The following is a 25,719-nucleotide window of genomic DNA, read 5'->3' on the forward strand; positions in this document are numbered from 1 at the left end:
CTGAAAGAAACAGAATTTGAGAAATGTTGTTAAGAATGGGAAGATTGCTCTCAGCTTCATTAGTAGGTTTCTAAAACCTGCTCTGGTCAAATTGTTCAGCCAGTCTTTTAGAAGAAGACTAAGTAGAACACTTTATTGTATCCTTAGTCTATTTGTCTGCAGAGCCTTTAAGTAGTTAAAATTCCACACTCATTTACATTTCATATTTAGCTGAAAGTCTTTATGTTTAAGAAAAAGACCAGTGTAAACAACACAATAGTTAAGCTCAAGGAAGGATTTGTAGGGGGTTGATCTGGGGAGATCCCTCATCAGGTTGATAAATGAAGGCATTAGTTGACCTTTGTTTGGCATTTTGATGACACTTGACTTCCTGTGGAGGATGTCTCAGTGATTGGGGAATGAATTCATTGAGACTTTAAAAAAAAAGAGTCACTCTTTTGTGTATACCCTGAATTTTACTTCAATTCCTAGTTATTTTCCTTGTATTTGAAGCAAACATTCAGTGACACTCAGGTTCTGCAGAGCTATTCAACTCTTGACAATTTGTTTTGAAGGGCTGGAACATGCCATGGTGTCCATAAAGATTTCAGGTCATATCAGGAAGTCTTGTGCACAGTAAGCAATGGCAGAAAGCTAACTGGCCATGGACCAAGCTGGCAAGGTATCAGGAGAGAATAAAAAAAAAATTAAAAACTATCAAGGAGAAAAGCTGTACTCCTATTTCTATACCTGGAATCATCAGATTTTCAAAAAATGCCAACACCAGGCAAGGGTATATGTATACCCTTAAGAGTTATTAAGCACAGTTCACAGCCATATTTTAAAGACGGAGATGAGAACACCTTAGTGGCCAATAGTTATTTTTTATTTATAACAGGTTTGGGAAGTCTCCAATATCTGAGCAGCCAAGAATAAATGCAGTAACTTACTTTATGGGGTCCTAGAAAAGAAAAATATGGTAATACTTTTAGGGATGCTAGGATAAAAAGTTCAAAGCAGGCACACAACTGTTAACTTGTGATTTAAGCTCTCAAATTGACCTGATACATGTATTTTTTATGACAACAGACCATGGAATAGAGTACAAGCAGGTGAAACTGATGAAGGTGGAGGAATGAGCAACCGATGAGATGGGAAATGGAACAAGAGAAAATATCCAACTATGGAAGCAGTTGATTAAAATGACATTTATCTTGTGCTTTCCAATTTTGCAAAGTACTTTACATATGTTTGTTCACCTGATCCTAACAACAACCTTGTAAGATAAGTACTAAAGATATTATCATCATCTCAATTTTACAGGTGAAGAAAATGATGCAAAGAAGTGATAGCTATAATAATAGAAGTAATGAGTGTCAAGGGCAGTAATTTAACCCGATGGCCTTTTCTTAATCCTTATCATTGACTTTCTTACAGCCACTCTGCCCTACATGCTAGTCTTCAACTGTGACTTCCATTTCCCATCTTTGCATGGGCCATTCCCCATGATTCTAGCCTCTACTTCCTGGTTTTCCTGATTTTCTTTAAGACTCCCCAAACCACTGCAAGAGACTTTTCCCATTCAGTTCCTTCTCCCCAGTAATTTGTGCCTTTCCCCCTAAGATTACTTTCAATTTACTCTCTTTATCTCATATGGAGCTGATTATTTACATATCTCCCCCAATGGAATGTGAGCTTCATGAGGGCTGGGACCCCTTTTTAATTTTTGAACCCTCAGCACTTAGCAGTTGGGTGGTGCAGTGGATAGAGGACCGGCCCTGGATTCAGGAGGACCTGAGTTCAAATCCGGCCTCAGACACTTAACACTTACTATCTATGTGACCCTGGGCAAGTCACTTAACCACAATTGCCTCACCAAAAAAAAAATGCATATTGCCTGATTCACTTTGAATCCACTTTTCTTTCTATTAAACCACTTTTTCTCATAGATATCAGAAAACTATATTTTAAATGCTCCTTCTGGGGAGAAGCATGGCATAATAGAGAACTGCCCACCTCTGACACACACTTACTATGTGACCTTGAGCTAAATCCTTAACCTTGCAGGGTTCTAGACCAGTAGTATCAAACTCAAATGGATCCCACCAGCAGTGCTTTGACTTAGAAAACCACAGATTAGCATTCCTGATGGAGCCTATTTTTTAAATTTATTTTGTTAACTATTTCCCAATTGCATCTTCATCCCATTCAGGCTGGACTTGGGAGCTGTGCAACTGCTTGAGGCTCAAAGGCTGCGAGTTTAATACCACTGCTCTAAGCAGTTAAGACTATAAATTGCAAAGAAGGTGCTGACCCACATTGGCAGAGGGAGTTTCCTGACTAGGTAGTTTTCAATTCCAGTGAGATCATAGTTATCCCCTATTTATTATTCTCAATCCAAACTAATTTAACTAGACAGTATTCAAAATTTACCATAGGCAGACATACTTTGACTTGGAGAAATAAAGAACTTTCTCAACTTCCTGTTAAATTTCTTTATCAATTAAAATTTCACATTTTGTAAAAGAAAAAGAACAGTAACTACCTTCTGAAAAAATCGCAATTAGTAAAATAAGAAATTAACAACAGTTTTTTTAGAAAACTCATTGAACATGTCAGTGAGAGCCCAGAAAGATCCCATGTTCTATAGTCTTGCAGGATACTTTTTTCTTTAATTAAAACCTCTCCTACTCTCTTCCCATCCATTCCTCTTCCTTTCTCACCCTCTCCCATACCCTACCCTTTTTTCTCTCCCTGCCCTTCCCTCTCACACAGTATATGTCTAAATATAAAAATGCAGCATATGCACATATCTCTTCACCCTCTGAGACTTCTAGGAACACATCTTTGGAACAGACACATCAGCCATCCCCCAAATCCATCCACCATTTCAGCTATCATGCTAGAATGCATTTACCATATCAGCATAAGTCTTTCCTCTTCCCTTCATGTCACAAGCCTGTCCTTATTTCATCCTGCTTCAAAGATACACAGCATGAATTTCCTTCCTGTCTTAAGGCAGCTGCTACTTCCCTGCCTGATGTAATTACTCTCCAAGTCTAAATAGGACTTCACCAAAGACTAATATAAATTACTGGCCTTAGCTGGATACACTTTTCTCCCTTCTCCACATTTCTGAGAACATACACACACACACACACCCTTTCAGCAAGCAGATAAATAATCCTAACCATAGCCTGCCCACAGGGAAATGTTATTACCAAATATCAACAGCTTAGTAATAATTATTACCCTTAAACTTTTTTTAATAACCTAACCATTGAAGACAACTCAAGGAAGTGGGAGGTTGCAGGGGTGGGGAGAGATCCCTGATTAACTTGATGAACTTATAAGGTTTTTTTTTGTTGTTGTTGTTGGAGATTCATTAAAGAGAGGATAGACATGACCCTTATTCTACCATAAAAGATGTCTCAGTGAATGGGACTGAATTGGTTGGGACTTTTGGGGAAAGCCATCCCTTTGTAAAACAGGAATAGCTAGGTGGCCCAGTGGAAAGAGTGCTGGGCCTGGAGTCAGGAGACTTCTCTTCCTGAGATCAAATCTGACCTCAAACACTTACCAGCTGTGTGACCCTAAGAAAGGTACTTAATCTTTTTTGCCTCAGTTCTTCATCTGTAAAATGAACTGGAGAAGGAGATGGCAAACCACTCCAGTATCTTTGTCAAGAAAACTCCAAATGGGATCAGGAAGAGTCAGACATGACTAAAAAATAACTAAAGAATAAAAAGCAACAAAAAAGAGCATTGTTCCATTTTTTGTCTCTATTCCTTCCATCTTCCTTCCTTTTCTTGCAAAAGATATTGAGAAAGCGGCAGATTTAAGAGTGAACTTATGTCATGGGGGGGGGGGGGTCCTCCCTCCATGAAGTCTTATTTGGTCACATGGAAATTGTATGTGTCTTCTCCCCAAAGTTCTTGGAACACAGTTTCCTGAGCATGGTGAAGCAGTGGTATAAACTTTTAGCCTAAAAGATGGGAAATAAACCTAATAAAGAAACTCCCAAGTCTTAGTTTTGGCAGTTCCTGGGCCCCAATTCCCTGGAAGAATGTTGAGACACTGTGACTCCTAGCTTTCTGTACATTAGAAGGGAAGTTCCCAAGCAGTACCAACTCACTGGGGAGAAGAGGATTACATACATCTCACCTGCCCTTCTCTTCTGCCCTTTCTTCCTCCTTCCCTCACCATCTACTTGGACCCATAACTAGCAATCCCACAAGGGGCTAAAGTTGTTACATGGAAGAGCAAAAGCTAGGGCTTTGCTCCCCTGCTATTATGGTGAGTTATTTGGGCAAAATACATTGAATGGGAAGGGAATGCCTCTTTTCCATCCAAGCAAGTCAAAAATCTCAAAGAGATAACATAAGGCTTGGTGTCAATGTGGATCTCTGTTGAAAGAGGGCCTTACTGACATATTGGATGTTTGCCTATAGTAACTCCAATTTTACCATCCTATCATTGGAATACAAGCCACAGGGTGGTGCTATCAGTCTAGAAGACTGCATAAGACCTGAGGAAAACTTGGGATTTTACTGAAGAATTGTATCAATTACTTTTCTGAGTTAGACTACTGTGAGTCCTTTAAATGTTTGCAACATTTCCTGTGGAGTGATTCCACAAAAAGCTACACAAAAATCCTAACAGGAGGCCTTGTTATAAGGTGGAAGTGACCATAGGTTATAAAAGACTCTATCTGCCAGAAGAACCCAAACTCTGGTGAGTTCTACCATGATGGAGTCTTTGAATATGGTTCTAGCAACAGACTGGTTCCACTTTCCGGGACCAGCCTCATTCAGTATGGAGCAATTTACCACTGGTATGCTGGCCATGGCAACCCATTGAGAATTACCAAATGGCCTTTGGTGCTCTGCAGCTCCCTTAAGCTTCTTCAGTGATGGCATCAGAGTGGAAGAAGAATGGATAGAGAGGGCTAAGATTTATATAGGTTTTCAGCTTTCTATAAACTATAGCACAGATGTTGGCACTCTAAATTTGAGGTCCTAGACTAATGGCCGATGAGTGGAAATGTTATTGAAGGAAGTGAATTACTTCAATCTTGATATGTCTCTATAGATGAAACCAAATAACTAAAAGAAGCTTCTGTTAAATAGAATGGCTCAAGGGGAATTCTTGGGCAGGTTGGTCAAAGGAATTGGTTTTATTGTATATCCAAAGTCAACAAGAAACCTCATTTCATGGGGGCATTTGTTTATCTCTGACTTAAATACCAACATCTGTTCGAGAAGATGAAGAGGGAGAGAAATTCTACAAAGAAGTCATGGAATATTGATACTGATCATAACAATTTTGTACTCAAGTTTTAACCATCACAAATATATTGCAAAAATAGACAATGGGAAAAAACAGACATTGAAAACACTCAATGTGTCCCCAAAGGAAGGCAAAGGCAACATGGTTTAGAACATGACCTATTTGTAAATTATGAATAGGATGATGGAAGATTCTGAACATTATTGCCTCATAAAATATGTAGAAGCAATTGAAGAGAATATCAGTTAAAAGAAAGCATGGTTAAAAAAATCAATTGTAAAACTATGTAAAGTCATGCCAAATGCATTTGATAGTGCAACTACAAAGAGTAAAACAGGCATACAAAAAAGTAGAAAAATCCATATGTGATTTTTTAAAAAATAATAAGTTTTTAACCAATAAAATATAGTGAAACTATCAAATTTGTACTCGAATGTCACAATCCTAGATTTGGAGGAAATGGGAATTGCATTTAAGAAGACAAAGATGTGGAAAGTATTGGAATTAGACCAAGTATGTCTAAAGGAAGTCTACTCTGTAAGTGGCATAATTTTGAAGGTGTTAAAGAATTACTTTTCAACATATTCAAAGAAGCAAAGATACCAAAATTGTGTGTGTGTCAGATCTTACTACTACTCCATCAGAAGTTATAGAGAACATCAATAATGACTAATCTTTCTTTATTCCTATTTTTCTATCCATATATTAAATATTTTGAGAATGACATACACATACATTAAAGTCATACTTGATGAAGTTACTTGAAGGGAAGACGAATGCTTTCACAAATGATATTACACAGAAGACCACATCTTAATCTACAACTGACTGAAATATGTAGATAATACAAGATACCACTGTGATGATGGCTTGTTGATTTTTTTAAAGCATCTCATTTGGTAGAGCAAAGCATCACCTTAAAGACTGTTCTTGTTCAAGGGGACTCCTAAGCATATGACAAAATTATCTGGGTACTCAAAATATATAACAGTAAGAGCTCACATTTACTTAGCACTTCAATATGTGTAAAGTACTCCAATACAATATTTCCTTTAATTTTCACAAGTCTGTGTATCTGCATTCTACAAATGAGGAAACTGAGGCTTTAAGAAATTAGGTGCTTTTCCCATGACCACATAGTTAATAAGAGTATAAGGCAGGATTTGAAACCTGGCTTTCTTGACTTTAACTCTCACATGTTATCTTCAATGACAGGGGTCAAGATCCAGTAGAGATAACCTTGTTGGATGATTCTCTGAGCACTAATGCAAAGCATAAACAGGGGAGACACATTTTTGACAAAGATGTTCATTTCTATCATGGAAGATATCCAGAATGGATTTTAAGCTAAAGAGGGATTCTCTAGAGGTACTAAGGTTCCCTAGATATCTTTTTTTTTTATGACTGACCTCATGATTACTGCAACAAGTCCTGAAACACTGGAGAAATTCTTGGATGAGCTCCATAATCATTCAGAGGATTTTGACCTAAGTATCTACCAAGGAAAGATCAAGTGAAAGAATATGTTTCTTTCTAAATAATAATAAAGCAGAGTTCATCTGACTGTATTTCTATCTCAAAAAGATTCTCCAAATAGAAAATGGTTTTGGCCCCTTCTTCAGTAGGAGAAAAGGGAACTGCTTTGTTTTGGGGAAATCATTAGCCCCAAACTTTTCTTTGAAACAAAAGTAAATCTTTTTAATATTCTTCCAGTCATATGATGTGGCTCTAAGTCATAGAATAGTACCATTTCAGAACTAAAGTTGAAGGTACATGGTGAGTGTGAACAGGGTATAGCACATTACAAAGAAAGATTCAAGAAGGATGAATGTCAAAGAAATGTATCACTGAAAAGAGTGAAGAGCTGGCCATGTGACAAAATCAGTAAATGGTAAAGAGTCTACATGCTCTAAGATAACCCTTGGAGATCACAGGTGAATGTAAGGAAAGTCTTAAATGCTGATCTCAAGGGAGGACATGAGAAAATCATGTAGGATAAGCATGAATGGCCTGGGATTTGCATTTTTGGAGGCAATACCTACATTTATGAATTAATTCCATTTGAATGTTTTATATACTTTAATATGTTCAGTATCTGATAGGTGTGGTTACACTTACTGCTTCTACAGGCTCTGGAGGGGCAGCTTGGTGGTCCAGTGGATAAAGTACCAGGCCTGGTACATTCTCTTGAGTTCAAATCGGGTCTCAGACACTTACTAGCTGTGTGACCCTGGGGAAGTCATGTAATTCTGTTTGCCTCAGTTTCTTCATTTGTAAAATGAGCCAGAGAAGGAAATGGCAAAACATTCCAGGATCTTTGCCATGAAAAGCCAACATAGGGTCATGAAGAGTTGGACACCACTGAAAAATAACTCAACAACAATAGGCTCTGGGGGGCCTTTTAAAAACCTACATCTGTGGACCCCTAGACATGAAATCTAATCTAGGAAATCCAGAGCCACTAGGATCAGGTTTAGGTCCAGGTAAAAGAAAAAAAATGGTGGTGGTGGGTTAGCAAGGGTGGAAAAGAAGGGAGAGGAGAAAAAGGAAGGCAAGAGGGCCAGAGAAGAGAGTGGGGAAGGAAGGTGAAGGAACTGATCAAAAATATTCATAGATGATTTGTCTTACTAGTCAGTAAACTTTTATTAAGCACATATTGGAGGCAACTCGGTGGTTCAGTGGATAGAGTGCTGTGCCTGGAGTCAGGAAGACCTGAGTTAAAATCCAGCCTCAGACAACTTAATTAACTTTGTGACCCTGGGCAAGTAACTTAATCTGTTTTCCTTAATCCACTAGGCAAGGAAATGGCAAACCATTATAGTATCTTTGCCAAGAAAACCCAGTATTGGTGTGCTACGTGTACCTGAGATCACAAAGAGTCAGACATGACTGAACAACAATATTGCAGGCATTGTGCTAAGTGTTGGAGATACAAAGAAAGGGGAAAAAAACAGCCTCTGATCTCAAGGAACTCATTCTAACAGAGGAGACAAGATGTAAACAACTACACACAAACAAATTATATCCAAGATAAATTAGAGATAATCAATAGGAGAAGTCATTTGAAGTATTTTTGTACAAAACACACACATTTAAATATGCCATACCCAATATGTTTATTCTTAAAGAAAATTAAAATTTTTAAGAGCATAAGCATTAAAAACCTCATACATGTCACATTATTATAATTCACATAGCATTAAATCTTTGTAATGCTCAGTTTTTGAAACAAAATTGTAAGCTGTTATTCCAAACTGTATTCATTGGACATGATTTTATACACACACACATTATTTTTATGTTTAATTATATTTTTTTTAATGCATGATTAGTAGTCCTTTAGTTGTCTGATAACTGACAGAAATTTTGTATATCATCATTGTTTTCTTTGAATTTCATTGGCTTTACAATGGATGTCAAAAACTACTAACAAATAATGATACTACCAAGAAAAGAGAAAAAACCTATTCAACCTAAATGGTTTCCAGGCCCTTTTGTGGACTGTCAGGCCCTGGGAATTTGTACTTATTTTCCTACCTCCTTTCATTGGCTCTGGTGATATACTACAGTCAATACTGGGTGAGGACAAAATGATTGAAAAAGTATGAATTTGAGAGGCCACCTCCCAACCCTCTTCCATCATTGGACCTGGCCCACATAAGCCTAGAGTTTAAGGCACTTGGCCATGGGTTATACATTAAAAGACTTTAGTTATAATATTTACTTCCCCCAGTTTGGACAAAGGATATCACTCCCAACTCCTTGGTGAACAAAAAGGTCTATCATGATGAGATTACAGAACAAGTTCTACCTATTTGAATGCAAATAAAGCCTCCACAAGCTCCCTTCCTCGCCACAAACACATACACTTACTATTTATAATCAATGAATCTGTCAGAGAACTAGGCTAATGGGCAATATTCCACAGGACTCAGATCTGGAGGGAATTGCAGGGATCCAAACCCCTTATCTTATACATGAAGAAATTGAGTCTCAAAGAGACTACTCAAAATGGCAAACTCAAAAAAGAAAAGGGCTTCATATTGACTTACAAAACCATAAATTATGATTATCTATATAATACTGTATTTTTATTTTGTTAACTTCCCAATTATATTTTAATCTGGTTTGGAATGTTAATAAGTTCGACACCTCTGACCTCTATGACATAAAGGATGACTTGCCCAAGAACAAGGAGAAAGCCCAGAATGTAAATGGCAGCCTCCAATTCCCTCACTGTCACCTTACCCTTTCTATCATCCATCTATGTAGTCTCAAGAGGGTGGAGAGTAATGTGACCTTTTTCCTACTTGATATTCCCAAATATCCAGATGGTCCTGTGGCTCCCTATTGCTTCAAGGGTAAAATAAAAACTCCTCCACTTGGCAGTCATAATCTGACTCCATCCTACCTTTTCATACTTATTTCACAATACATTAAAACATTAAACATTCTTCCTTTTAGCCTAACTAGTCCACTTCCTCTTCCCTGGACAAGTCATTTAATTTCTCAGTGTCCCAGGCAACTCTATAAGACTATAAGTTGCAGCAATGGTACCAAGCCTATTTGGTAGAGGGGATTTCCTACATAGTTAAAATATGTCCCAACCAAAAATATTTTTTAAAAGACATCCTTTACATATGTATGTTAAATGCATGATTACTCATTTTTCCAATGCTTCCCATACTTGCTAAACATTTGATCTGGCTGACCAGAGACTGGGATGGCATAATGCCATAAAAGGCAATCCCTTTAGATTTTTAACAGTTGAGATATGGGAAAAAGTTGATATCTTCTTAGAAAGGAACAAGCTTTTCACTTACCTAGGTGGGAAAGGGGATCATACAAATACTCAGTAATTGTCTCAAGGGATATTAGAACTGACAGCCCTTGTAATATTTCTTTCTTCTCCACTTGAGGAAATCTAGGAGATGGTAGTTGTATATAAGCTGTCAACTGTTGAACCCCAAGTTTGCCTGAGAGCTAGTTTGGTCTCAGAGGAGGCACAAAAAAAAAGACTTCTGATAAGTTTTTTCCCCCCTGTAGGGCAATGAGGGCTAAGTGACTTTCATAGCTAGTAAGTGTCTGAGGCCAGATTTGAACTCAGGTACTCCTGAAATCAGGACAGGACTTTTATCCACTAAACCACCTATCTGCCCCCTGATAAGTTATTAACAAACTAGGCATCAACTGACACATGATCAACAAAACCATGAATTGTTACTCTCTGGAAACCAAAGACTTTTAAGTCAGATATAGAGAAGAGCTAAATCTTTTAGATTAAAAAAAACAGCCCTGGTCAATTGGAAATCTTATGCATACTTGTAATATTCATTGAGTTCCTCTTTTCTCCCTCTCCCCCTTCCAGTCATGCACCTAGAAGTGAGCATAAGCTAAGCTCCAGCACTGTGAAGGCCAATGGCCCTAGGGTAAGAACCTCTTTAATCATATTGGTCCTGCCTAAACATCCCATCTCTCTATTTCCAGCAGATACTGATTCTACCCAAATATGTGAAGGAAAGTAATGAAAGCAAAACTTGTTGCAGGAACAAAGTCCTGACTTAAAAGAGGAAAGGGGAAAAGAAAAAAAAATGAATTGTAAGAAAACACAAACTTAATCATAAGTTTAAATGCAAATGGAGTAAGTAAACTAATAAAAGAAAGTAGACTGAGAATAGAAAAACAAAAGCCAGCAATTTGTTGCTTAAGAAATATATCTAAATGTAAAAATAAAACTCTGAAGAGACACATACAGAATTCAAATGAGGAGTTCACAAAAAATTCACTATTAACTATGTGAATAAAAAAGCAAAAGCTGCTATCATACCATAAAGTAAAAAAAAAAAAAAGCATTCATTATTTCAAGAGAGAAAAATGAGGAAACTATATTAAATGCAAAGAAACCATAGAAAAACGAGGCATTAACTAATTGCTAATATGCATAGATGGAAAAAAAAATTGTAGAAGATTTCAACATTCCTCTCTCTAAGGTAGAAAAAACCCTAACAGAAATATAGCATTCAAAGGAAAATATAGAACTGAACCAAACTATGGAGAATATAGAGCTATAAGGGACCAGGGGCTCTTCCTGGGTAAAGACCTATGTGCAGACCAGGAGAACAGTGACCATATCTCTCCCTACATCATATCACCTCTAAAGCACTGAAGACTTGCAGACCCCCAGAATTAGCTTTGAAAACAACAGCATGGGGGCAGCTAGGTGGCAGAGCGGATAAAGTACTGGCCCTGGATTCAGGAGGACCTGAGTCCAAATATGGCCTCAGACACTTGACACTTACTAGCTGTGTGACCCTGGGCAACTCACTTAACCCTCATTGCCCCACAAAAAAAAAAATAAAAAAAAACAAAGAAAGAAAAGAAAGAAAAGAAAAAAAAAAGAAAGAATACAACAGCAATGAAAAAGCTTGGGATAGTCTCTCATCACCCCCAGGTGAGCAGAGTCCAACTTTAACATAAAATTCAAAGTCAAGAAATAGGATGGAAAAATAAACAAACAACAACTACAAAAGAATTTGAAGACCAAGATATAAAATCAGAAGACAACAATGTTAAAATAGCTACAAACAAATCCTCAAAGAATAATGTTAGTTGGATGCAAGCCAAACAAGAATTTCTGGAAGAGGTAAAGAAAGATTTGAGTGGTAGAGGAAAAATGAGGAAAAGAAATGAGAGTGATGCAAAAAAATTATAAAAAGAAAATTAATAGCCTGGTAAAAGGAGCACAAAAATACAGGATAAAAATAAACCCTAAAACAAACAAACAAACAAAAAGCAAACAACACCCAGGATTGGCTCAATGGTAAGAGGCACAAAAATTCACTTAAGGAAAGAACTCCTTAAAAAAAAATAAGCCAAATGAAAAAAGAGGTATAAAATCTCACTGAAGAAAATAATTACTTAACAATTAGGATTGAGCAAGTGGAAGCTTACAACTCCATAAGATATCAAGAAGCAAAAAAAAATTAAAAGAATGAAAAAAAATAGAAGAAAATGTGAATATTTCACCAGAAAAATAACTGACCTGGAAAATAGATTGAAGAGAGATAATATTTTTAAATAGTTTTTTATTTATTCCAATTACTTGTAAAGATAGTTTTCAATATTCATTTCTGTAAGATTTTGAGTTCCAAATTTTTCTCCTCCTCTCTCTTCCCTCCCCCTCCCCTTAAGCCAGGAAGCAATCTAATATAGGTTATATATTACAATTATATTAAACATATTTCCATATTAGTTATGTTGTGAGAGAAGAATCAAAAGAAAAGGAAAAAACACAAGAAAGAAGATACAACAACAACAACAACAACAACAGCATGGGGGCAGCTGGGTGGCAGAGTGGATAAAGCACTGACTCTGGATTCAGACTCCATAGTTCTTTTTCTGGATGTGAAGAACATTATCCATCATAAATTTTTTGGCTTTGTCTTGGATCATTGCATTGCTGAGAAGAGCTAAGTCTATCACAACTGATCATCACACAGCGTTGTTGATACTGTGTACAATGTTCTCTTGGTTCTGCTCATTTCATCCAGCATCAATTCATGTAAGTCTTTTCAGGTTTTTCTGAAATCTGCCTGCTCATCATTTCTTACAGCACAATAATATTCTATTACTCTCATATACCACAACTTGTTTAGCCATTCCCCAATTGATGGGCATTTCTTCAATTGAGGAGAGATAATTTAAGAATTATTAAAAACTAACTTAAAGCCAAAATCAAAGAAAGAACCTAGACATCATATTTCAAGAAATTATCTAGAAAAACTGCCTCACTATCTTAAATCCAGAGGGTAAAATAGAAATTGAAAGAATCCACAACACCTCCTGAAAGTGATCTCAAAATAAAAATTCTGAGGAATATGACAGCCAAATTCCAGAGCTACCAGACCAAGCACCCAGAAAGAAACAATTCAAATATTGTTGAGCCACAGTCTATACCACACAAGATTTAGGATCTTCAACATTAAAGGAGTAGAGGGTTTGGAATATTATATTCCAGAAGCCAAAGGAGCTAGCATTACAACCAAAAATAATCTACCCAGCAAAACCAAGTGAAATCCTTCAGAGGTGAAGGGAAATGTATATTTAATCAACTACAGAACTTTCAAGCCTTTCTAATGAAAATACAAGCTGAACAGAAAATTTGAGAAACACAATATTCAAGAGAAGCATAAAAAAGTTATATGAAAGAACAATTTAAAGGTCTCAATAAAATGAAATTGTTTACATTCCTAAGTGAGAAGACAATATATGTGTGTGTTTGTGTATGTGTGTGTGTGTGTGTGTGTGTGTGTGTGTGTGTGTGTATTTCCTAAGAACTTTGTTATTATTAAGGCAGTTAAAAGGAGTTTACTTAGACGGAGGAGTATGGATGTGAGTTGATTATGCTGGGATGATCTCAAAAAAAATGAAGGGGTAAGAAAAAGGGAGGCATTAAGAGAAGGGAAAAAGGAGAGGCAGAATGGGAAAGTTTTTCTCACATAAAAGCTATGGAAAGAAGAGCTTTTATACTGAAGGGCATAATGGAAAGGTGATGACCAATGTTTAAACCTCACTGTTATCAAAATTGGTTCAAAGAGGGAAGAATATGTATATACACTCTGTTGGGTATAGAAATATAACTTACCCAATAGGAAAATAGGAGGGGAAGGACATAAGAGAAAAAGGAGGGGGATTTTACAAGGGAGGACAGATTAAGGGAGACTTTTGAGGAGTGACAAGATAAAAAAGAGAGAAGCAGAAGAAAATAGGATGGAGGAGGAAAAAAACATGGTTAGTAATCACAATTGTGAATGTGAATGGGATGAACTCACCCATAAATCTGGAAACAGCTGAATAGATTAGAAACCAGAATCCAACAATATGTTCTTTATAAGAGACACATTTGAAACAAAAAGATACACAAAGTTAAGATAAAGGGCTGGGACAGAATCTATTATGCTTCACCTAAATTTTTAGAAAGCAAGGAATATCAATTTTGACCTCAGACAAAACAAAAGCAAAAACAGGCCTAATTAGAAGAATTAATCAGGGAAACTACATTTTTTGCCAAAAGGTACGATGGACAATGAAGTAATATACAAAAATCTTTATATCAACTCTTTCTGGTGCTGAAAAATTGGAAATCAAAGGGCATGCTCATCAACTGGAGAATGACCAAACAGGTTTTGACATATGATTGTGATGGAGTACTATTGTGCTACAGAAAATAACAGAAAACAGAAGGCTTATATGAACTGCTGCTGCTGTTGTTTGTCCTTTATTCTTGAAAAGGATCATGACATTTGAGTCATGTCATGACTTGCACTGAATGAGATTTAAGTAAGGGAGAGCTGTGCAAGGTCACCAACTTCATTCTCTCCTCCAGTCATCTGGGTCTAGTGGCAAGACATACATCAGGATGACTGGAGATAGCCCTGGATGTTTAAAGCAATTGAGTTAAATGACTTGCCCAGGGTCACACAACTAGTAAGTGTCTGAGGTGAGACTTGAACTCAGGTCCTCCTGACTCTAGAGCCAGTGCTTTATCCATGGTGCTGCCAAGCTACTCCTATGAACTGCTAAAAAATGAAGTGAGAAGACCCAGGAGATCATTGTCCATAGTAACAATAATTTTGTAATGCTTGATTACTCTGAAAGGCTTGGCTACTCTGATTAATGCAATGATCTAAGACAATTCCAAAGAACCTGTGATAAAAAATGCTATCTACTTCCAGAGAGAGAAGTGATAAACTTTGAGTGTAAAATAAAGTATAATTTTCTCACTTTTTAATTTTTTTGCTTTTTATTTTTGTAATATGGCTAATATGTAAATATGTTTTACATGATTTCACATGTATAACTGATATCATATTGCTTGAGGATGAGAGGGAGAGAGAGAATTTGCAACTCAAAACTTAAAAAGAAAAGAATGTTTAAAATAAGTAATTAAATAAATATATTTTAAACATGAAATAAAAAATACTGATTGCTGGACAGTCAATATTCTGTTAATATTAGAAAAATAATAAATATAAAGGAGACATTTTTTATAGATTTGGATCTCCCTATTTTGCCCAGGTAAAATGCTGAAAGGCATGAAAGTTTTGTGATCTTGGGCTCATTCCTCCTTCAGTTTAGTGTCTGTCCCTTTTCCACTTGCCTCACCAATTCTTTGGGGCTCATATATTGGTGCCAGACTTAGTGTGATCACAGATTAGCTTTGGCTCCACTGCAGGTCAGAGTTCCTAAGCCCATGAGATCCACCAGCTTCTGACAAACTTAGCAGGAAGTATCATGTGGTAGGAAAAACATTGTATTGAGAGTCATGTCTAGATTCTATCCTGACTCAGTAAAAAAGCTTGGGGCAGCTAGGTGGCACAGTAGATAAAGCACTGGTCCTGGATTCAGGAGGTCCTGAGTTCAAATCTGACCTCAGACATTTGACACTTACTAGCTGTGTGACCTTGGGCAAGTCACTTAACCCTCATTGACCCATTAAAAAAAAAAAAGCTTTATGGCCTTGGGAAAGTTACTTATCCATTCTGGGTCCCAGCTTCTTCAACTATAAAATGAAATTATTAGAGTAGATGATCTCTAAAATTTCTTTCAGCTCTAAAATTTAGTGATGGATGAATTTAATCATGATCTAGTTTAACATGATGGATACCTATATTCTGTAAAGAATTACAGGATAAGCAATGTGCAATAAGTAATGACAAGTATGATACCAAGGGTCTAAAGGAAATAAGAACATATTTTTATTGTTTAATTTTCCCAATTTAGATATATTTATCAGTATCAAAATCTTATCCCAACATGCCGTCTTTTTCACTGTAACATGGACTTTTTTGCAATAACCATTCAAACATACTTCTATATCTGTATATTATGTACATATGTATGCATACATATACACACATATAAGTATATATGTGTGTGTTCATACACACACACTCAAGTGATAAGGTGATCACTTTAGAATATTGGAACTATGATGCACTCATAACTAGTTTTATTATTCAATTTAATTGCTATTGAATTCATTGAAATTCAACGCAATTAAAATCAAAGTTGAACTCATCACCTGACTCTTTAAAGGTTGCCTCTCCTCAATTTCTGTGAATAGTATTATTATCATTTGGGCTCATATTATTACAGTTATCTGCAGATATGAATGGAGATAGTGGGTAGAAAAAAGCTAGAGGTGAACAGTTGCCAAGTCCTGTCAATCAGAAAGAATCTGGACCATGGCTGAAAGAGCATCAGAAGAAATGGGCTGAATCCTGGCTCTGTCATTTACTACTTATATAACTCAAGATTAATCAATTTATCCAGAGACTCAATTTTCTCATCTATAAGTAAGAATGGTGACATGGGCCCTTTCTACTTCACAGAGTTGTTGTGAGGGTCAAATGAGATAATTTTCATGAAACACTTTATAAAATCATTTTCTTATTCTTCCCCTACACTAATTAGGTGTTATATACATGGCAGATATTATTATTATATTTGTCATTCTACCTCCAAAATATCTCATATATACTTACTCCTTTCTCCTTCCACCACCTTAGTTAAGGTTCTAATTGCCTTCTACCTGGACTAGCCTTTTCACATCTTTCCACCTCCAGTTTTTCCTATCTCCAATAAACCTTTCTCATATAGTGAGACTAATATTTAAACAGAACATGTCATTCATATGTCTTCAATGGCTTCTCATTACCTACAGAATAAAATCCAAACTCCTTACTCTAGTACCTAAGACTTTCCACAATTTGTTGCCAAACTATTTATCTAGCTTTATTTTCTATTAACTTCTTTCAAACTTCTAGCAGTTTCTGCTTTTTCACCCTCCATGACATAAAGACATTCCTCTCATATCTCCATTTGTTGAGGTCCTACTTTTCCTTCAAGGATCAGATGAGTATCACCATTTCCATGAATTCTTTCCAGATTCCTACAGCTTAGAGAGATTTCTATCTCCTTGGATTTTCTAAGATCACTTTGTCTGGACCTTTACTTTGTAAATAATTAACAACAACAACAGCATTTCTATAGAGTTTTAAAATTTCCACAGTGCTTTAAAAATATTATCTCATGTTATTCTCACAACAACCTTGGAAGGTAGTTATTATTATCACCCCCCACTTTATAGATGAGGAAACTCAGGTAGATTTGCCCAGGGTCACACAGTCAGTAGGTTTGTCCCAGGCTAGATGTGAACTCAGGTCTTCCACACTCCAGGACCAATGGGTGATCTAGATGCCTCTACTGGTCACAGACTCTTTATTTCTACAACAATAGATTTTTAAAAAATCAAAACAGGGCAGTTATCTCAACAACATTTTTCACTGTTATTTTAGTTTCATCAAAAACATTTGTACCTCACCGCAAGCATTCTTCTGAACTTCTAAACTCTGTGATTCAAAAGGTCAATCAGATTTTGGATTCTTCCTAATCTGCATACCTCAGGTTTCACTTTGTTATCTCAGAGGCATGTATAATGTAAGTAGGCTTTTGCATTTGCTTGAAATGATGGAAATGCATGTTGTGGAATGAGAATAACTTTAGCAGTCCAGGGTCATCAAATTCCCTAGTGTCTTTTTGAATGTCATCTATAGATGGTGATCTGGTTGTACCACCATTAGTTGAAGTTGGTTATAATTGCACTCTGGTATTTGATACCGTGTTGACCTGTAAGATTCTGCATAAGTAGCTGTTATGTTCAGAGGTTAATTGTTTCTTTGGTATATGAGAATGTTTTGCTTACTGGGTGACCTTTGCAAAGTTTCAATACCTGATCCACTGAGATATAATGTTGTCTGGAACCCCTGTATCTTAACATTTCTACAATTTGGACTGTGGTATATTGGATTTTAATTTTTGTTGTTCAATCATTTCAGCCATGTCCAACTCTTTGTGACCCCTTTTGGGACTTTCTTGACAAAGCTACAGAAGTGGTTTGCCATTTCCTTCTCCAGCTCATTTTACAAATGAAGTAACTAAAGCAAACAGGGTTAAATGACTTACTTGTCCATGGTGACAAAGCTAGTAAGTGTCTGTGGCTGCATTTGAACTCAAGTCCTCCTGACCTCAGGTGCTCTACCCACTGTGCCACTTAGCTGCCCTATTGAACCATAGGTTCTTCTTTCATACATAGATGTGATGGGCAAGTCAGACAATAATAGCAGAGTGCAATTCTTGCCCACATTGACTATGCTGGTGAGCAAATGAACTCCTTGAGGATATGAGACAGTGTGGACAAGGTGAGAACATTCTCTCATAATTATCACATTGTCGTTGTTCAAAGTGTTAAATGTCATGATGAAGTCAGACAGTGTTAGACAGCAGAAGGAGCATTAATTGTGTTGCTCTAATTGTATGAGGAAGGACGTCATAGCCAGCTTCTGATGCTTACTACATCTAACCTCTCTGGGCCTCCATTTTCTTATCTATAAAAAGCAGGATGACTTCTGATATCCCTTTTTCTTCTTAGATTCTGATCCTATGACGTGAGGTTGTTATATTTGCATATTTTTATCATTGAGTTCCACTGTAAACTCTTTGAAGTTAATAGTTATTTTTTTCATATGTACCCATAGTAACTAGCAAGTTCCTCACATACAGTGGGCACTTAATAAATGTTTGTTGAATTAAAACATTTTGATTAAAATTGATGATTTGGCAATTCTTTTTATCAGTAGTAATACATGAAACAATTTGCTCAACATTCACTAACATTGCTTTAGAATGCTTTTATAATGGTTTAGAACCTTTAGTGATGCTATTCCATGAGACAAATAAGTGGTAGAAATAAATGAAATTTTTTTGTTCAGGCTTGTATGGCAGGAATTGTTAACCATCCTAAATTGGTGGGGGGTTTTTTGGCAAGAATGTGTACATCTCGGGGGCAGCTAGATGACACAGTGGATAGAGCACCCCCCCTGGAGTCAGGAGTACCTGAGTTCAAATCCAGCCTCAGACACTTAACACTTACTAGCTGTGTGACCCTGGGCAAGTCACTTAACCCCAATTGCCTCACTAAAAAAAAAAAAAAGGAATGTGTACATCTCTATCACATATCAAATTACAGTTTTTGGAGTTAAATAATGATTGTAAAAACTAAAAAATACATAAAGAAAATTTGAATATATTTGAAGAAATGGAAAGGTGCATTTAAAAAGTTTGTTTTAGAGGTCACTGGTTTATCAATGCAAAACTTCATCTTTATTAAAAGGGTTGGCTAAGTACATAATGAGTTTCCATTACTCCACCACAAATACTGCCTTATGTTTCCCATCCCAAGTATATTAACAAAAGCATTTTACTTAATTTTATTTTCACAAAAGAAAAATTAAAGAAACTTTAAAGTAAAAGCAAGAATTTTGAAATCTAATTACAGCAAGTAATTTGGATCCAGTTCCAAAAGAAAAGAAAGAAATTCTAAGAAGAACTTGGTTGGATCCTCCAACCAAGCAAACCTTTCCTTGATATTTGGTGAAAATCAGCACAGGAAAAAAATGGGTCAGGAATAAGAAAGGAAAGTAGTCAAAGATTTGTATACTACTCAGAAGATTTGTGCCTATGTATTATAAATACATTCAATATATTCATATTGAATATGGAAAGTGCCAAATCTCACCACACACATAAAATATAAATAAATTTGGCTGTCTTAACTCACAGACTACTAGCCTGGGACTCACTTCAGAATTAGCTGTGCTTATGAAGTCTAATAATTGATTGGATAATGGTGGAGACACTGTGGTAATCACCATAGTTCTAATCTAACCTGTTTAAGTAAGCCTTTGAATCTGAAAAAAAAAAAGGGGGGGAGGGGAATGGCTAGAAATAGAGATATTGACTGCAAATTGCTATTTCTCAAATAAGTTTAAGTGATAAAAAAATGACTCCTGTAGGTGGAAGGCCAGAAATCATTTGAACTAGCAAATGTTGATTTTCCATCCTAAAAGAGATGCATGACCACCAAAGGCAACACAAACCCTTGCAAAATGTTATACAGGTGGAGGGTATAAAATTATGCACACCTACTATCTCACGAAGTAGTGAAAGAGAAAGAGAAAACAAATCAACAACTTGTAATCCTTGCTCTAAGGTATAACCTAGCTAGTCTGTTCTCAGAATATTAAAGATCAAAGTGGAAAGAGGAAAATAAACGTGATTGGAATAAATGTACCAAAATTTCTATAATGATATATTCCATCATCAATGACATTTCATTTATACTTTAATATCTCATTACTCAATGAACTCTATAAGGAAATGACACCTAAAAACACATTATGGAAGAGTGACTGGGGGCATCTAGGTGGTACAGTGGATAAAGCACCAACCCTGGATTCAGGAAGACCTGAGTTCAAATCTGACCTCAGACACTTGACACTTCCTAGCTGTGTGACCCTGGGCAAGTCACTTAACTCTCATTGCCCTGCCAAAAAAAAAAAAAAAGAGTGCTGGGGCAGCAGTATGAGACACATGCTCCCAGAGAGGTCCATGATAGAAACAATGATGCAACAATGTTTAGAGAAGTACCTTTTTTGGTAGGAGAGGACTGGAAACAATGCTCATAAAATAGCTGAACAAATCATGGCCTATGTATATAATATTCTTGTTGTTTACATGTTTCAGCTGTATCCAACTGTTTGTGACCCCATTTGGGATCAAAGATTCTGAAGTGGCTTGCCATTTCCTTCTCCAGCTCATTTTACAGATGAGGAAACTGAGCCAAAGAGGGCTGAGTGACTTGTCTAGGTAACATAGCTAGTAAGTGACTGAGGTCAGATTTGAACTCAGGTCCTCCTGAATCCAGGGCCAGTGCTTTATCCACTGAGCCACTTAGCTGCCCCCGTTATTCTGTTTAATATATATTTAAAGGAGGGACAGCTAGGTGGCGCATGGATAGAGCACCGGCCCGTGGAGTCAGGAGGACCTGAGTTCAAATCTGGCCTCAGACACTTGACACTTACTAGCTGTGTGACCCTGGGCAAGTCACTTAACCCCAATTGCCTCACTAAAAAAAAAACAAAAACAAAATATATATATATTTAAAGGCTGTAAGAGAGCTTCAATCTAATATGCAAACCTCTTGTCCACTCTATTTTATATTAAATGGTTATATCTGTAAGGTTCATAATAAAAAATATAATATACTGTAAATAAAAAACAAAAGAGTAGCTGGACCTGAACAAGCACATAAAGAAGAAATATGTGTTGGAAATTACATGAATTTTTAAAGCATTTTCATGATATTTCAAAGTGAGAAAAGCTAAAAAGATCATAGCCAGCCATTAATACAAAAAAAAATCAAAGAAATATTAAAAACTACTGACTTTTTATGCCTTTCTCATCTCTATAAGGTCTTTAGGAAAATGGTGTATGCATTTAATCAAGGTACTCTTGTATGAAATTTAAGAAAATAAAATTGCAGGTGATACAAATTACTATCCTTCATAATTACATAACTAAGGGTTACAGTAATACATGACACCACTGTGTATCTTTTTTTTTCCATCACAAAAACCATTTCATTCAGTAGAGAAAAAAACCACCTTAAAGGCTCACCACCACCAAACTGTCTCCCTGAAATAGGTTAAGATCACAAAAGATTCCTCAAAAGATGCAAAGGCAGAAGACTTTGTCCAACAATAACCACATTAACAATACAAAGGAGACATAAAACAGTGAAACATATGCTCATTAAAGGGGCAGTTCTCATGAAGAGCATCCTGTGAAGGCCAAATGGAAGAGATTTTCCCTATAGTAAGAAGATTATAGGACACACAGGTGGCACAGTAGATAGAGCACCAGGCCTGAAATCAGGAAGACTCATCCTCCTGAATTCAAATCTAGACTCAGACACTTACTAGCTATATGAGCCTGGGCAAGTCATTTAACACTGTTTGCCTCAGTTTCCTCATATGTAAAATGAGCTGGAGAAGGAAATGACAAACCATTCCAGTATCTTTGCCAACAAAAATCCAAAAGGATTTTTCACGAGTGAAATGACTACACATATACAGATATAATATATACCCATGCATATAATACATACATATGTGCACATATATGTGTATATTTATATGTAACTATATTTTAATCTTCTTGGTTTAGTAATCCTATTTGTTTTATTGTATGCATTTAAAAACCTTAATCTGAAAAGTGCCCCAGAGGTTTCATCAAACTGCCAAAGGGATACATGATATGAAAAAGGCTAAGAACCTCTGGTCTAGAGTTGAAGGTTTCCCAGCTGCATAATTTCCAGTGTCTAAGTCTCTAGAATTGGAGTCAGAAAATTTGAGTTCATATCCTGACTTACTAATCACTTGCTAACCATGTCACCTTTGGCAAGTGATTTAACTTCTCTGCACCTGTTTTCTTGCATGAAAAGTGAAGGAGTTAGACTAGATGGACTCTAAAGTCCCTTCCAACCCCAAATCCATGATCTTCTTCTTGTGCTCTTGTAGGTGGATAGCTTATTTATTGCCTTGAGCCTCACTCAGGGTACTAACGAGCCTCCTGAGTGAAGTTCACAAACACTGAAAAGAAAGTTCCCAAACAATATACACAGGAAAAAGAAATGAAATGAATGTAAAATGCATGTAGTTCATAATGCAACTTGCAGTTGGCCTGGCAGCCTATTGACTCAGTCCATAAAAAATACAGAAGGTTAGTTGAACCTTACCCAGAACTGAATAGGAGGAGGGTAACAGGGGGAACCGCAGCATTTTGAATGATCTAACAAGCATCTTCCTGCTAAAGCACAGATTTTTAACATCAACACTCTTCCAGTGATCCTATCTTATGTATGTATGACTATGAATTATGGAATACCACAATTTCTCCCCCACTCCAAACCCTGATGTAACACATCAAAATAAACAAAACTGAAATAAAACCCTCAAACCATGAACATTAGATTTTAATTTGTATCAAGATTTTTCCTCAATTAAGAATGAAGCAGGGGGCAGCTAGGTGGTACAGTGGATAGAGCACTGGCCCTGGAGTCAGGAGTACCTGAGTTCAAATCCGGCCTCAGACACTTAACACTTACTAGCTGTGTGACCCTGAGCAAGTCACTTAACTCCAATTGCCTCACTAAAAAAAAAAAAAAGAATAAAGCAGAGGGCTGCTGGGTGGCACAGTGGATAAAGCACCAGCCCTGGATTCAGGAGGACTTGAGTTCAAATTTGACCTCAGACACTTGACCCTGGGCAAGTCACTTAACCCTCATTGCCCTCCACAAAAAAAAAAAAAAAAAAAAAGAATAAAGCAGGTCCTGCAGCTTGATCTTAATGTATAAAATATTCCTGTAACACTGTAAATCCAATAATATTTTAAATATATTAGACCAGAACTCTCTATGGAAGGAGCTTCATATTGAATATGTCCTTTCTTAAACTACTGTGCAATAAATTATCAAAACATAGATATAATCGACTTTGTGGAAGGATTGCTTGGAATAGGTAGCTTTAAGTGATATGGGAATGAGGGCTTGCTCCCTTTTGACTTCAGTAAACCTGAAGGTCAAAAGGAGGCCAAAACAGACATTGAAATGTAAGGGTGAGGCCCTTTTTGATAAAAGTAAAGCATTCCATATTCTATGGTACTCAAGGCTTTGAATGGCTCAGTTGCATATGAAAAGGCCAGCAGAGACAATGAACTAGTCCTAACAGCCCAATTGCTTTTGTTCCTAGCCACTCATTCCCATTAAGAGCCAATAGGAATCTGGGAAATGTCTGAGGGTGATAAGTCAGGGTGGGGTCCCTCACAGAGAGTATCCAGCTCTTAACCAGGAACAACTATTGAAAAGGAAAAGATTTACTTCTCCCATTTCCCCCATCTGAGCTCAGGTCCTGAGGGGATTGAATGTTAGAGGTCTCTATTACTCTGAGGTTGTCTCTTTACTTTCTGAAAGAGCATGGTAGCCCCCCAGCTCAGCATGAAACTAAAGGTGGTAAAAATTGTAGTTGCCCATTGAAGAATAAGAGTAGAGTATCTAACGGATGGATCTATCCAGCAAAGGCACCATATCTTGTGAAGAGCCAGCTCAGTGACCAAACAAGCCGCTCAGTCCAACATGCTGAACCTTGTGAGGATGTAGCCCAGCAGCCAAACCACCTGTTTGGCCCAGACCAGCAAAAGATCAACACCACTCATTTAGCTGCAACATTATACAGTATGAGGAGCCTTTCCAACCTAGGAGTGGAAAGACTCATATATCACTAACACAAATATCCAGTCCTGCAAGGAGGACTACTGGAGAAAGAAAGGACATCATGGTCTGACGATTCTGGAGCTGAGTTGCCTTACACACATATGTTCTCTACCCACGTGCCTCACTATCACTAGGTTTTACATTTCTGTCTATACTCTTCCCTTTGGACTTTGAGTATTTGTGAGAGACCACTCCCTAGTTGGTTTTTGTTTGTTTGTTTATTTGGGGGTGGGGGGGGGAGGTGACGATGATTTGTAAGTGCTGTTATTAAGGCAACTAAGTGGCTCAGATAGAGCAAAGGGCCTGGAGTCAGGAAGACAAGTTCAAAACCAGCTCAGAATAGCTGTGTGACCCTGGGTAAGTCACATTTAATCCACCGGAGAATGAAAAGGAAAATCACTCCAGTATCTTTGCCAAGAAAACCCCATAGACAATATGGTCCACACACTGTAGGACATGACTGAACAATAGTTGCTATTACTTTGCATTTGAGTAAATTCTTTTTTTTTTTCCTTTAAGAGTTAATTGAGTCTACTAACTGATTGTTAAGGGGAAGTACAATACACCAGTGGAGGTTTGGGAACTAGTCTTGGTAAGCAGTCCCCCACAGAGCTACCTTCAGGGACCCAACTTGCCAGTGCTGATGTCTATTAGGGGAGTGCTACATAGCTATCAAGGTTGTAAGTATACAAGGATGCCTAGTTTAATAGGATCCTTTTAAAACACTGTTCTTTCAATTTGCAGCTCTATTATAGTAACATAATAGAGTATTTTATTTCAAGGTGGATTTTTGTTGTTTATTGTTTTCTTATTTAAAGGGGGGAAAAGATGCTTAGCAACTGGCTTTGTAGAAACCAAAAGGATGGAACTATTCTCTTGTATATCACTATATTATAAGGTACTTTACTATATTATACTATATTATTGTCTATAAGGAACAGTGACAACAGAGTGGCAATAGTACATACTCCGTATAGGTGCTTTGGTTCTCATGTAGCATCATGTAAAAATGTAACAAAGATTTTAAGTTTCCCAGAAAGAAGCAATCACTCTAAAGAGCATTTAATATAGGGGGAACCTGAATGTTGTCAAACCATAAAACAAAAGACTTGAGAACATGGAGAATCACACAGTCAGCTTAAAGAAGAAAAGATAAAGGAAGCATGAATGTAAAGTTAAAAGTTATAAAATATCACATGTAAGAAGTATTCTGGATCATA

At 36.8% G+C, this 25,719-nt stretch overlaps 1 protein-coding gene across 1 annotated transcript in view; it reads right to left on the reverse strand.

Moving 5' to 3' along the window:
* TET2 (tet methylcytosine dioxygenase 2) overlaps positions 1-25,719 on the reverse strand; it is a 163,382-nt gene that overhangs the window by 107,777 nt on the left and 29,886 nt on the right. The gene's annotated exons all lie outside the window — the stretch shown is intronic.

The sequence above is a fragment of the Dromiciops gliroides genome, chromosome 6 (genome assembly GCF_019393635.1).
Source record: "Dromiciops gliroides isolate mDroGli1 chromosome 6, mDroGli1.pri, whole genome shotgun sequence".
Lineage (NCBI taxonomy): Eukaryota > Metazoa > Chordata > Mammalia > Microbiotheria > Microbiotheriidae > Dromiciops > Dromiciops gliroides.